Here is a 13,113-nt window from a genome sequence, read left to right as displayed (position 1 = left end):
ATTCACTTGTGTAACCTAATAGCGAGAATGCACACACACACAAGATCTGTGCTCACAGTTAGGATGCATGTGGCACTCATTACAGCAATTACAGTTTTCTTACAGTTTCTTTCTCAATTTTGCCTTTGACATGGTGTCAGGTGTGGTCACTGGCCTTATGTAAACGAAGACATTCTCGCGTGTGCTTCAGATTCGAATGGGTTAAGCAGATTTTCAGTAAATTAAGATTAGAATTGTATTTCCTTACACAGCGCTATCGGCTATAGAAGATTGGAAGCACAGATTTCCCTAAAGTCATATGGTGTGATGGTAAGATTTATTTTCATTGCAAAAACTGGTATAGCCAATCCCATTAATTAGAAGCAGGGCATTTCCACATACATTTGGCCATATAGAGTATCATCAGCATACAGAAGATGGATCTCTTCCTTGAACTGAGCAGAACCTCATGTGTTCAACCAGAAACACAACTGTGACAATTCCTACCAGACCAGACAGAAACAGTCAAACCACAACCTTTATTTCACCACAATACTGAAGATCATCTGAAAGGTGAGAGAGATAAAAAGGTTATCCAACTGCTATATCACCCATGTGAAAAACTAACTACCCCCTTAAACTTAATAGCTGGTTGTGCCACCTTTAGCTGCAACAACTACAACCAAATGCTTCTGATAACTGGAGATCAGTCTTTCACAACGCTGTGGTGCAATTTTGGCCCACTCTTCTTCGCAGAACTGCTTTAGTTCAGCCACATTGGAGGGTTTTCAAGCATGAAATGCCCGTTTAAGGTCCTGCCACAGCATCTCAATCGGGTTCAAGTCAGGACTTTGAATAGGTCACTCCAAAACTTTAATTTAGCTTCTTTTGAGCCATTCAGAGGTGGACTTACTCCTATGCTTTGGATCATTGTCTTGCTGCATAATCCAGTTGTGCTTGAGCTTCAACTCACGGACTGATGACTGATGTTCTCCTTTAAGATGTTCTGGTAGAGAGCAGAATTCATGTTTCCCTCAATTATTGCAAGTGGCCCTGAAGCAGCAAAGCATCCCCACACCATCACACTACCACCACCATGCTTGATCGTAGGTATGATGATCTTTTTGTGGAACTCTGTGTTTGATTTACACCAGATGTAACGGGACCCCCGTCTTCCAAACAGTTCCACCTTCGACTCATCCGTCCACAGAAAATTCTCCCAAAAGGTTTGAGGATAATCAAGGTGTGTTTTGTCAAAATTCAGAAGAACCTTAATGTTCTTCTTGATTAGCAGTGGTTTTCACCTCACCACTCTTCCATGGATGGCATTTTTGGCCGGTGTCTTTCTGATAGTGGAGTCATGAACAGTGACCTTTATTGATACAAGAGAGGCCTGCAGTTCCTTGGATGTTGTCCTTGGCTTTTTTGTGACTTCCTGGATGAGTCGTCGCTGTGCTCTTGGAGGAATTTTGGAAGGTCTGCCACTTCTGGGAAGGTTCGCTACAGTGCCAAGTTTTCTCCATTTGGAGATAATGGCTCTCACTGTGGTCCTTTGGAGTCCCAAAACCTTTGAAATAGCTTTGTAACCCTTCCCAGACTGATGTATTTCAATCACCTTTTTCCTCATCGTTTCTGGAATTTCTTTCAACCTTGGCATAGTGTGCTATTGGGTGAGACCTTTTAGCAAACTTCATGCTGCTGAAAAAGTTTTATGTAGTTGTTGATTTGATTGAACAGGGCTGGCAGTAATCAGGCCTGGGTGTGTCTAGTCCAGCTGAACCCCATTATGAATGCAGTTTCATAGATTTGGGGATTTAGTAACTAAGGGGGCAAATAATTTTTTACACAGGCCCAGTTGGTATTGGATAACTTTTTTGCTTCAGTAAATAACATTATCATTTAAAAAATGTATTTTGTGTTTACTTAGATTGCCTTTGTTTTATGTTAGACCTTGTTTACATTTTTGAAACAATTTAGTACGAGATAGATCAGGATGGGGGCAGATACTTTTCCACAGCACTTTATTTCTCATTTTGTGTTTCACAGAAGTCATACAGGTTTGGAATCGCATGTGGGTGAGTAAATGATGACAATTTTCATTTTGGGATGAAGGTGAGTACATATTCTGGTCATGTGATACACAATTTGAGATTTTAAAGCTACACACAATGAAAATGACTTGGTGACAAATGGATGAATGACTATTTAAAAATATTTACAGTACATCATACATATATATAAATCTAAAAATAAAAATCTATATTAATGATTTGTAACAATTTAACATTTTTTAAAGCTGTCAATTATATTTTTAAAGGTAAGGTAATTTTGTTGACTACCTGTTTGTCCAAATGCTGGAAACCTGTTGGAACAATCTTTAGTTTTGCTATTCACTTTGGTTCCACTAATAACCTCTAATGAAAGTATTATGAGCTCACAGAAGATGGAACGCTTCCCTGGAACCTCATGTGTTCAACCAGAAACACAACAGTGGCAATCCCCACCAGACCGGACAGAACCAGTCGAAGCACAACTTCAATATCACCACAATACTGTTGACAATCTGAAAGTTAAGTGAGAGACAGATATTAAATGGATTTGTTTTGATGTTGCTTGAGGTTATTGTGGCAAGAAGTGTAGTTACGTACCATCATAATGTGGGCAGAAGTGTTTCATGTCAAGATAGATGGTCTTATTGTTGACTGGATTTGCAGCTGTGCAGCTGTAGTTCTGTGTATCATTATAATGGAGGTGTAACGGTAGACTGAGGTTGATGCTGAGATCTGAACTTCTGGTCTGATTCAACATTTCACCTTCTTTATACCAAGAGATGAACACGTCTCGATCATTTCTTACAGAGCAGAACACAGAACAGAATTCCTCCATCTCTTGTGATGTATCTGGTGGACACCCATTTAGAAAGAATAATTCTTAAAATTTCAAAGTTCAGGTAGTCTTCTGTCAATCTTCTATCTGTCTTAATGGAGTTTGACTCCCTTCAGAAACAAGTTCTTGCTCACAAAGCATGCAAATTTAATCCAACAATCCATATAATCTTGCTTAAATGCAGATAGCAAAATAAATAGACTTACCAAAAGGAAGAATACGCTTCCCAAATCTTTTGTTGTTGAAGTCAAAGGCAATGTGTCCAAATCAAACTCTATGGTATTTTGCCAAAATTTTACATCTCTCACTCGATAATATGGATAATACTAATTCAATGTCTGGCCCTTGTTTGTTCCACATTTTAGGCAAGTAAATCACACTTCTGCTGTTGTTTATGTGTTCACAGCATTTTACATTTTCCTATTAGGCTTTTGTCACGTTGATAATTTCAACCTGATCTCATAAAAATGAATTGTCTGTGTAGCTACATTTTTACAAAATTATTACACATATCGTGGCAAATCCGAGGTGAAGTGCCTACTGTGTGGCACTAAAAGCCAGTTTTTTATTTTTATTAATTTTCTCCCAAACAGATAAGGTTAATGCTCTATAGTTTAAATCAGCAAAACCTATTTTTGCCTTATTCTCCCTATCCTAAACCTTAAACCTAATCGATAGAACAAGGCAAATGTGTAAAAACACAATTCACATAATTTTGTGGTGCTTCTATGACACTTTTGGCTCAAGTGTCGACACGTGTGATCTTCAGGACTCGTACCTTTGCATCGCAAGTGCAACACTCTATCAGTTGAGCTACCACACAAATCAATCCCACCCGAACAAGCTTGTAAATGGTGTTTATTATGTAAGGTAAACGCGCTGTAGTAAGTGTTTTGATGTCAAGATAGCATTGTGTGAGGAACAGGGCGAAAAGTGTTTAAGAACTGCTAATCTGCTGTTTTACTCATGATTTGTGTAAAAGGGAATAAAAGTCATTGTTGTAGCACCTCTAGTGTTCATTTCACCTGGAAACTGCCACGATACATGCCATGTAAAAATATATTTTTTTAGCTTGTATTTTCCGATTCGGCATGGAACTTTGTATTGTAGCTCTTTGAACTCTTGGATTTGATTACTGCTCATTTGTAAATGGCTTCGAATAAAAGCATCTGCTTAATGGATCGATTTAAGGATGAGGGTGACTCACCCTGAGTTTGGTTTGCACCAACCAATAATCTCCTTTTGATGGCAGGTATAGAAACAGGTACTTTAAGACAAGAAAAAACATAGCCATTGTCTTTAATTTGACAATTTATGGGACAAAATCTTTTACTTAAATTGTCCTGACAGTTATTAATAGTAATCTCAAAAATTTACCATAAACATCAACTCTGAACCTCCTCTCTGATTTTTGTCCATTGATGGTGAGAGACACTTCATAAAGTCCAGATTCACTGGTGCTGATGTTCCAAATGGTCAGTGATCCAGTCTGTTGGTCCAAGTACAGTCTGTCAATGAATTTCCCCTCATAAAAGGGTGCAAACCCTTGATACATCTGTGCAATACGGATAGTTCGTTCTTCACTTCCAAACTGCCACACTGCTTCATCAAGACTCTTTAGTTCACTCTTTAGACCTTTTGTTTGCAAGGTCAGTCGTTCTCCCTCCATCACAATCTTTAACTCATCCCATTTACCATTCACTACATCTGAAACAATATTAAAATGGGTTAAATAGTGGTTACACTGCCAGCAAATAAGCTTCAACTACATTCAGCCACCTGAACTACAGCATTAGTTCAATGCATTAAGCCATTTGAGATGAGGTCTTAAAGAGATGTTTGTCTGACCTATCCCTTTAAGTCTTTAAAATAAATAAATACATAAAAACAAAAGGAAATAAGAAAATAAAAGTTGTCATGTTTGGTGTGGAATACTTGCAAACTGCTTATCCCTGCTGGAAAATTCAGCTTAAGCTGGTAGCTAGGTTTTGGAACATGGTAGCTGGTCCAAGCTGGTCATGAGCTGGTCCGAACTGGTCCTTAGCTGGTCGACCAGCTACCATGTTCCAAAAAACAGCATGACCACCTCCAGCTGGTATGACAAGCTGGTAGCTGGTCTAAACTAGTCTCCCAGCTTGGACCAGCTAATGACCAGCTTAGACCAGCTCATGACCAGCTAGAAACCAACCATGTTCCAAAACACAGCTACCAGCTTAAACTGAATTTTCCGTTAGGGATTCCATTTTTAAATAGTATGTGAAGCAGTCTGCAACAATAAAAAAATCAAAACAATAGAATGCAACATTGTTGTCTCATGACATGACCTCATTACATTGTATATTAAATTTAGCCAGTGGCATACAGGTATGATCTAACAAATAAATATGCTTATTTGACCATTTTGCCTTTTTTTGAGCAAATCACCAGAACATAAATGCTCAGTAGGAACTATCCTGATTTGTGACATAAAATGTGTCAGAAAGGGAAAAAGTCCATTTCATGCTTCATAAGAGCCCTCTAAATTGGCCAACTGTTGTTTACGTATTGTTGTTTAACATGGCCAAAGGAGAAAGGTGCTTTTGTGCCACCAGGGGTCACTGATGCAACTGACCAGCCAAATCCTGAGCCCTTGTTAAAATTCAATGCCCAATTTTTAAGATCTGTTCAATTTCCTGTCAAGTCCAGCCCTACATTTACTTTGTTGAATATTATACATACTGTGAATACATCACATTACAGAAGTAACATGGTTTGTGAATGCCGTTTCGTGACTTTAAAGCACTTAATTGTTGTTGTTAACTGCTGAAGACTTCTTGAACTTCAGGAAGTACTCAGCAGATCAGTTCCCTTGCTTTTAAATGGTGCTGAGATGGAAACCATCAACAACAGCTTCATGTTCCTGAGGGTTCACAACACAGGACCTTTCTAGGAACCAGAACAACACCACCTTCATGAAGAAGACACAACAAGATCAGTATGAGCAGATTAATTCGACAGATATGAGGTACAGAGTGTCTTTACCAACAACATCGCTGTGTTGTTTTACTAGAAAGGCCCAACAGTGAGTAAACAGCTTTTTCCACAAGGAATCGAATATCTCAACATTGCCTATGTCCCTTCCAACAATTACTAAACTACTACCAAAACTGGCCCACTTAGTCTGCCCTAATCCACTATGAGAATTTAACTTTCTGTTGACATGTAGTAGGTATATATATTGAGTATTCCTATTTTGTTTTGTATGGTTTTGCACACTACCATAATGACTTATTCTCTGCTGTTCACACTTTGAGTTGCTGCATAATGACACCCCACCTGCCTGTTCATTTAAGGTGAACCAGGATTTCTCTGGGTGTGTGTCACATATTCCCACAATTTTCTAAAATGAATTTAGATCTGGTTTCAGCTGGTTCACTGACTTTCAGCAAATGGCTACTATGTACAAATCAGAAGTTTAAATACATCTTAGCCAAATACATTTAAACTCAGTTTTACACAATTCCTGACATTTAATCATAGAAAACATTCCCTGTCTTAGGTCAGTTAGGATCACTACTTTATTTTAAGAATGAAACATCAGAATATTAGTAGAGAGAATTATTTCAGCTTTTATTTCTTTCATCACATTCCCAGTGGGTCAAAAGTTTACATACACTTTGTTAGTATTTGGTAGCATTGCCTTTAAATTGTTTAACTTGGGTCAAACGTTTTAGGTATCCTTCCACAAGCTTCTCACAATAAGTTGCTGGAATTTTGGCCCATTCCTCCAGACAGAACTGGTGTAGCTGAGTCAGGTTTGTAGGCCTCCTTGCTCGCACACGCTTTTCAGTTCTGCCCTCAAATTTTCTATCAGATTGAGGTCAGGGCTTTGTGATGGCCACTCCAATACCTTGACTTTGTTGCCCTTAAGCCATTTTGCCACAACTTTGGAGGTATGCTTGGGGTCATTGTCCATTTGGAAGACCCATTTGTGACCAAGCTTTAACTTCCTGGCTGATGTCTTGAGATATTGCTTCAATATATCCACATAATCTTTCTTCCTCATGATGCCATCTATTTTGTGAAGTGCACCAGTCCCTCCTGCAGCAAAGCACCCCCACAACATGATCCTGTCACCCCCATGCTTCACGGTTGGGATGGTGTTCTTCGGCTCCTCCATACATCACAATGGTCATTTATGACCAAACAGTTCAATTTTTGTTTTATCAGACCAGAGGACATTTCTCCATAAAGTAAGATCTTTGTCCCCAAGTGCACTTGCAAACTGTAGTCTGACTTCTTTATGGTGGTTTTGGAGCAGTGGCTTCTTCCTTGCTGAGCAGCCTTGATTTGAACTTTTCTCACCAAACTACGTTCATCTTTAGGAGACAGAATGTGTCTCTTCCTGAGCGGTATAATGGCTGCGTGGACCCATGGTGTTTATACTTGCGTACTATTGTTTGTACAGATAAACGTGGTATCTTCAGGCGTTTGGAAATTGCTCCCAAGGATGAACCAGACTTGTGGAGGTCCACAATTTTTTTTTCTAAGGTCTTGGCTGATTTCTTTTGATTGTCCCATGATGTCAAGCAAAGAGGCACTGAGTTTGAAGATAGGCCTTAAAATACATCCATAGGTACACCTCCAAATCCATACACCTCCTATCTGAAGCTAATTGGCTAATTGATTAAAGGCTTGACATAATTTTCTGGAATTTTCCAAGCTGCGTAAAGGCACAGTTAACTTACTGTATGTAAACTTCTGACCCACTGGAATTGTGATATAGTCAATTAAAAGTGAAACAATCTGTCTGTAAACAATTGTTGGAAAAACTACCTAAACGACTTGCCAAAACTATAGTTTGTGGAGTGGTTAAAAAATGAGTTTAATGACTTCTACCTAAGTGTATGTACTTCAAATGTACATGGCTGCTATGATAATAACTTTGCATGCTGCTGTTGCAACCTACTATCCCCTCAATGCAATCAGTTTTGTAAGTTAGAAATTTTATAGAGGCAAGCTGAAAGAAGGTGATTCATTTCTTCGTGTGATGTAAAAAAAAAAAATGTAAGTGAGTTTTTTTTGGTTGTTGCTGGGACTGTAAAAGCAGGGATGGATTAAGGCACAGGCCTGCCCAATTCTTCTCTGCCTACCGGGCATTTGCCCCTGGCCTTTTGACCAGCAGGGGGCCCTGATGAGATGCAGAAATGGCACATTTACTAGAATTACATCTGATATTTTTTTTAAAAATAGTCATTATTTTACAGTAACAGAGCAATGTTGAACACTTTGTCATATGATTCGTTTTTCAATTGTTATTAATTAATAATTGCCAAATGCTGCTTAGTGGTGAGGGGAAATAATTGCATAATACAAGTATAAAATAACATGTTTAAAAAATAAATAAATAAGAAAATGAATGTAAAACCCACAACCAATTGGATCTATTTAAAGAAAAATAGAAAAGCAAGTTGCTTTCTGTAGTTGCTATAAAAAACAAACTGTTGAGAGGACCGAACTTTAATGACATTGTGGAAGACTTTTCTCGAAATCTGAGGTAAGAACACGGTTAATTTTACTGAACTTGATATGTTGCTTCTGTTGCTTGTGTTTACTGAATTGTCTTACGATAGCATGATCTGAAGAGGCTGGAAAGCTATAGTGGATACTGATTATAAATGTAATAGTAGGCTATATAAGCCTGTTTGTAGTGGTATTGTTAAAATACAGTGTTGTGTACAGACTGCACTGTCGCATATTTTAGTCCTTATATCCTGTTTGAAAGGCCATACACCTGTAAATAATGCTGTAGAAAATGTGCTGCTACCGGTGGATATTTGACAACCGTATCACAAACAAAAGTATTTTACAACAAATTATATTTGTATGAATATCTACAGTTCACTTGAAGAACACATCACAACATGATAAAATCACTCTGATTACATTAAAATTAACACTTTCTAAACTGTGTGTGACAGCACTGTTGAGACAAATGGGAGAGGTCTTTGTCACGTTGTGATTTCCACACTGGGCCCGTTAAGACATCTGTGCCCATGGGTATCCCGACGTCTTAAGCCTAAGGAGGTAATTTGGACATTGTAGCTCTCATTAGGAGCTTGAAGGGAACTGCAGCTAAATGTTGGGCTTTATGTGGAAAAATATTATATTTATGTGACAATATTGTGTTACAATTTAAATTTTGTGCTAAAATGTGTAGCTGACATGAATTTAAGAAGTTGCAGCTTATACATTTTCATGATGTCATAGAAAATGATATTCTCTAATTGGGAGAATACATGGAATATGATTAGAAATGGTGAAAATTTGTCAAGTTATTGCACGTATTTGTAGGCTTTTGTTCAAGTTTGTATGTCATGTCTTTTATTTTGAAGTTTAGTTTTGGGGTCTTGTCTCTCCTTGATTTCTACCAGGTGCATCTTGTTAATTAGTCTTGTTACCTTGTTAATCCTTGTGTATTTAAAGCCTATTTGATGTGCATTTTAAAATTACGCATAAGAAGTTGTGAATGGAAATGCTTGATATGCGAATAAACTTTCTAAATTCGCTTAAAATTGAATGTGCTTGGAGGAGGTGGATTTTGTAGAGTTTTGCATTAGTTAAAATGTGCATTAAGCTGATGGAAATGGTTTATTTGCAAAACAATGACATGTTTTGACCATTCATGCATGTTATGAATGTGCGATCAGCTTTATGTGACTAGCCCACCATAAGAGTTTGCCTTTATTCTAAACTGCTGTCATTTTACACACGTTTTATTGTTTGGTGAACTTTAATTGTTTTGAGTACTGGTCAAGATGTGCATGACAGCGTGCAGCATGCATTGACTACCAAATGTTAAAAATGTTCAAGCAAGCCACTTGACCAGTGACCACAACCACTAAAACAATAGTAGAAAAATACTAGAGTTAAAATACCTTACCTTTTACACCGATGAAAAATATAATGAAAGCCCATATGCTGAAGAGCATTTTAACAGGTATTGTGTTGAGTTTGTTTCTCAGTGAATAACCTGGAACTCATCTGAGCAGAATGAACATTTAGTGAAGATCTTTTGTATCTCTGACTTTCATCAGGAAGTGACACTGCCCATGAAATCAGCTGTTAGGTGGTAACCAGGTGCCTTTCAACAATGAACATTTTACCAAAGCTTTTCTTCTCTTTCTGATCTCTCATTGATTCAAAATGTTAACCTAAAAAATGTGCTTCATGTGTTAACATCTAAATTAACTGGTTTGATTAAACATGTCTGAATCAACCTGACTACATTAAGTTACACCAATGAGACAATGAGAACACTTTCAAGATGTGTTTTGTTTATGACTGTAATATTGATGATAATCCAGATCACAGGTAATCATTGTTTTCAATGCTTTTCAAGTTTAATCTTGTCCGTGCTGTTTAAACTGGCTCCGGATTAAAACCGTGTGAGCCGACTTTACGCCTCTATGTTGGCAGCTGTGTACATAAAATAAATCCTAATAATAAAGAATGTCTTAAGTGATTTCTTTGGCATAAGCCTGAAAGGCAGCAACTTTGTTGCGCTTCTACGTAAACAGGATGTCAGGCAAAGTAGCTGATTCTGACTTGAGCATGTAATTATGCTACCAAGTAGACATAGTATTAATAATAATACCTAGCACACATGAATTTTGGGTGAAATAATGCATCTTTAATTAACTGAAATTCTTTAATATTTATAGTATATTTATAAATATTGATATTTTTATCTCAGCACTGAATTCAAATGTTCTCATTATACAAATGAGCATGCATTTGCTATGGTAACTCAAGCTCTTCTGGAATTTTTTCACGTTGCAATGCAATGTGGCATGTGGGACTGCTGTATCTATCAAGGGTAGGCCTACATGCAGTCCTGCCTCAGAGTTTGGAGGTATCCTAAGGGGCATCATAATCAAGTACTTCCAATTTGAGACCGTGAAGTACTGCCTTGGCATGCAGTTTACTAGATTTTGGGACAGAGCCTGTGTAACTCACGCAGTCAGTGCTTACATAGCAAATTACTGTATAATCTAAATGTAAATCTGTGTTATTAATTTACTTACAGTTCAAAAATGTATTTTGTCAGGTGCTCCTATCAAAGGCAAAGAAAACACACACAAAGATTTGAAATAAAATATCAAGTTCTGTTTTTGTTTTTTTACACATGAAGCCTCAAATCATGCAGCTTGTTGAGAAGAAGTGTGCTTTTATTTTTCTAAATTATCTGATAACACATCCCAAAAATAGATTTACATTGAGGAAGGGACTCGAGTCATTAGGGAACAGAGATTGTGGTGCTTTCTTTTGTCTTGGGCCAGTTAGCAACCACCTGGAAGCAACTACATAGCAAAACACCTTTGCAACAATCCTAGCACTGTGGTGGCAACTTTTGTTTGTATTGTTCTTGTTGTCAGCTTTTTCACAACGTTTCCACAAAGTGGTTTCATACAACTTCAGACCTCACTGCAGATCACATACCACTAGAATAAACCACTTCCTTCTCTGTCACATTTCATGTACCACTTGAATTTCACTGAACATTATTTAGAATCATTTTTAGAGAAGAAGCTATCTGGAATATCTGATCTGAGAAAGTGCAGATTGGTAGAAGGATCTATATGGTTCCAGATTGGATGTTTCGTTTGGCTCAAGTGTGTGATAAAGGAAGATATCACGATTGAAGAAAAATTAGGGAAAGGCAGGTTGAAACATCTGTGGAATAGTCTAAAAGACCACCAAGCTGTCCAGTAGGGTTGTAGGGTACAGGGAGAGTTAATGATTAAGTCCTTGGATAAGGTGTGAAGGTGTTTCAGCGGATGGTCTAATGGAATGTCAGTTCTGAATATGGAGGGACTGGGGTTGGTGTTGCGTTCGCTTCCGGAGCCAAAGCTCTGAATTTCTGAAAAAGAAAGGGCGACAAAGCGTCAGCAATTAGATTTTTATTTCCTGAGATATGTTTGGCTTTGATGATGAATTGGTTGCAGGCCAAAAGCCAGATGAGGTGACTTAGCAGGGGCATGATTTCGGGGGAGTTTGATCAGCCTTTGTTAATGCAATTCACGGTAGCTGAGTTATCGCAAAAGAACAGAATGCTTTTGGATGCCCATTTGCTCCCCCACAGGTGGGAGGCTGCTGTGATGGGTTACATCTCTAACAGAAGAAGTGGCTGATGATGGGATATTGGAGAGCTTGGGTGGTCAGATGGAAGCGATCCAACTACCATTGAAATAACCTCAGAAACTGACGTAAGGTTCCACATTGGTGAATAATTGGATGTCGCTGGGGAGAGAAAGTCATTGTAAAAAAAGATAAGATCATTCCATTGATTGAGGAAAGTGATCCATAAATTAAGATCGGCTCTGCAACTGGGGTCTAATTCTGGGGTCGTCTAATTCTGGAATTGATAAAGCGAGAGAGATATGGTGGGAGATAAACGGGTGGCCTTGAGGCACTATGCGCATGGGGAATTTTAAGTGGCCCAGCAGAGAGAGCATATCGCGAGACAATATTCCTCTTAAGGAATTATACTGTTAATGCTGGGCTGGGGGGTGTTGAATGGGCCGATCATGAACCCTGATTCCACTTCCTTAGCTATTAAGGCATCTACTGTTTCAGGTTCGGAAAATGCGGACTGCAAATTGTTGCATATTAGGCTGGCATTTGGAAGGCTTTCGAGACCTGGGTTAAATCCTTCCTTCAAACCTGTTAACAAATACTGGGTGAAATTTTTGTCTGGATGATTTGCAAGTTCCAGTGCCAGTTAAGAGACAAAGATGAGAGTACAAAGATACTTTCTTAAAATGTTATTTGTTTTTGTAGATGATTGATGAACAGGACAGATAGAGTGGGTGTGAGCAATGTGTGCTTGTATTGGGCAGGTCTGGTGTTCTGTGAAACCAGTTAGCTCCTGGACTGCGGAACGTGAGAGGTAGACCTGTTCGCATCCAGTTCGGCTTTCTGCGAGGGAGTGCTTTAATAATTTAGGGGCATGTTGGGGTCTGATGATCAACTGATCTGCAAATGGCACAAAAGAGATTTCGGTAGCCCAAGAACACTTTGTTGTAGAGCTCTAGGTCGAGTGCTCCCCAGTACGGACAGTGGTTCTATTGGACCACTCTGGTGGCACACTTGGCAGAGAAAAGTTTGTGATACATGAAGAAATTACTACCTCCAAAGGAGAGTGATAGCTCGGCTATGATAGAGAAGAAGTCATTGAGTTCCTTATGCCTGTTGGAAAACTCCGTG

This window comes from Myxocyprinus asiaticus, chromosome 28 (assembly GCF_019703515.2).
Source record: "Myxocyprinus asiaticus isolate MX2 ecotype Aquarium Trade chromosome 28, UBuf_Myxa_2, whole genome shotgun sequence".
Classification (NCBI taxonomy): Eukaryota; Metazoa; Chordata; class Actinopteri; order Cypriniformes; family Catostomidae; genus Myxocyprinus; species Myxocyprinus asiaticus.
The sequence above is the reverse complement of the archived record's forward strand: the minus strand, read 5'-3'. Positions refer to the sequence as shown.